The sequence below is a fragment of the Triticum dicoccoides genome, chromosome 1B (assembly GCF_002162155.2).
Source record: "Triticum dicoccoides isolate Atlit2015 ecotype Zavitan chromosome 1B, WEW_v2.0, whole genome shotgun sequence".
Lineage (NCBI taxonomy): Eukaryota > Viridiplantae > Streptophyta > Magnoliopsida > Poales > Poaceae > Triticum > Triticum dicoccoides.
In genome coordinates this window covers 258,246,818-258,249,558 of record NC_041381.1, presented here as the reverse complement: position 1 = coordinate 258,249,558, position 2,741 = coordinate 258,246,818, and positions in this window count along the sequence as shown.

The following is a 2,741-nucleotide window of genomic DNA, read 5'->3' as shown; positions in this document are numbered from 1 at the left end:
CCGTAAGTCTGTACCAAACTATATGCTTTGATCAACTTATCAAAGCGTATATTCCAACTCTGAGATGCTTGCACCAGTCCATTGATGGATTGCTGGAGCTTGCACACTTTGTTAGCATCTTTAGGATTGACAAAACCTTCTGGTTGCATCATATGCAACTCTTCTTTAATAAATCCATTAAGGAATGCAGTTTTGACATCCATTTGCCAGATTTAATAAAATGTGGCAATTGCTAACATGATTCAGACAGACTTAAGCATCTATACGAGTGAGAAAATCTCATCGTATTCAACACCTTGAACTTGTTGAAAACCTTTCGCAACAAGTCGAGGTTAGTAGATAGTAACACTACTATCAGTGTCTGTCTTCCTCTTGAAGATCCATTTATTTAACATGGCTTGTTGATCATCGAGCAAGTCAATCAAAGTCCATACTTTGTTCTCATACATGGATCATATCTCAGATTTTATGGCCTCAAGCCATTTCGTGGAATCTGGGCTCATCATCGCTTCCTCATAGTTCGCAGGTTCATCATGGTCTAGTAACATGACTTCCGGAACATGATTACTGCACTACTCTGGTGCGGATCTTACTCTGGAAGACCTACGAGGTTTGGTAGTAACTTGATCTGAAGTTTCATGATCATCATCATTAACTTCCTCACTAATTGGTGTAGGAATCACTGGAACTGATTTCTGCGATAAACTACTTTCCAACAAGGGGGAAGGTACAAATTACCTCATCAAGCTCTTACTTTCCTCCCACTCATTTCTTTCGAGAGAAACTCCTTCTCTAGAAAGGATCCATTCTTAGCAACGAATGTTTTGCCTTTGGATTTGTGATAGAAGGAGTACCCAACAATTTCCTTTGGGTATTCTATGAAGACGCACTTCTCCGATTTGGGTTCGAGCTTATCAGGTTGAAAACCTTTTTCATATAAGCATCGCAACTCCAAACTTTAAGAAACGACAGCTTAGGTTTACTGCTAAACCATAGTTTATAGGATGTCGTCTCAACGGATTTAGATGGCGCCCTTTTAACGTGAATGCAGCTGTCTCTAATGCATAACCCCAAAACAATAATGGTAAATTAGTAAGAGACATCATAGATCGCACCATATCCAATAAAGTGCGGTTACGATGTTCGGACACACCATAACATTGTGGTGTTCCAGGTGGCGTGAGCTGTGAAACTATTCCACATTGTTTTAATTGAAGAGCAAACTCGTAACTCAAATATTTGTCTCCGTGATCAGATCGCAGAAACTTTATTTTCTTGTTATGATGATTTTTCCACTTCACTCTGAAATTCTTTGAACCTGTCAACTATTTCAGACTTATGTTTCATCAAGTAGATATACCCATATCTGCTCAAATCATCTTGTGAAGCTCAGAAAATAACGATACTTGCCATGAGCATCAACACTCATTAGATCTCATACATCAGTATATATTATTTCCAACAAATCTGTTGCTCGCTCCATTGTTCCGGAGAACGGAGTCTTAGTCATCTTGCCCATGAGGCATGGTTCGCAAGCATCAAGTGATTCATAATCAAGTGATTCCAAAAGCCCATCAGCATGGAGTTTCTTCATGCGCTTTACACCAATATGACCTAAACGGCAGTGCCACAAATAAGTCGCACTATCATTATTAACTTTACATCTTTTGGCTTCAATATTATGAATATGTGTATCACACGATCGAGATCCAACAAACCATTTTCATTGGGTGTATAACCATCAAAGGTCTTATTCATGTAAACAGAATAACAATTATTCTTTAACTTCAAATGAATAACCGTATCGCAATAAACATGACCAAATCATATTCATGCTCAACGCAAACGCCAAATAACTTTTATTTAGGTTTAACACTAATCCCGAAAGTATAGGGAGTGTGCGATGATGATCATATCAATCTTGGAACCACTTCCAACACTCATCGTCACTTCCCCTTCAACTAGTCTCTGTTTATATAACTCCTGTTTCGAGTTACTAATCTTAGCAACTGAACAAGTATCAAATACTCAGGGGCTACTATAAACACTAGTAAGGCACACATCAATAACCTGTATATCAAATATACCCTTGTTCACTTTGCCATCCTACTTATCCACCAAAATATTCAGGGCATTTCCGCTTCCAGTGACCATTTCCTTTGCAGTGTAAGCACTCAGTTTCAGGCTTTGGTCTAGCTACGGGCTTCTTCGCGGGAGTGACAACTTGTTTGCCATTCTACTTGAAGTTTCCCTTTCTTTCCCTTTGCCCTTTTCTTGAAACTAGTGATCTTGTCAATCATCAACACTTGATGCTCTTTCTTGATTTCTACCTTCATCGATTTCAACATCATGAAGAGCTTGGGAATCACTTTCGTCATCCCTTGCATATTATAGTTCATCACGAAGTTCTACTAACTTGGTGATGGTGACTAGAGAATTCTGTCAATCACTATTTTATCTGGAAGATTAACTCCCACTTGATTCAAGCGATTGTAGTACCCAGACAATCTGAGCACATGCTCACTAGTTGAGCGGTTCTCCTCCATCTTTTTGCTATAGAACTTGCTGGAGACTTCATATCTCTCAACTCGGGTATTTGCTTGAAATATGAACTTCAATTCCTGGAACATCTCATATGGTCCATGACGTTCAAAAAACGTCTTTGAAGTCCCGATTCTTAGCCGTTAAGCATGGTGCACTAAACTATCAAGTAGTCATCATATTGAGCTAGCCAAACGTTC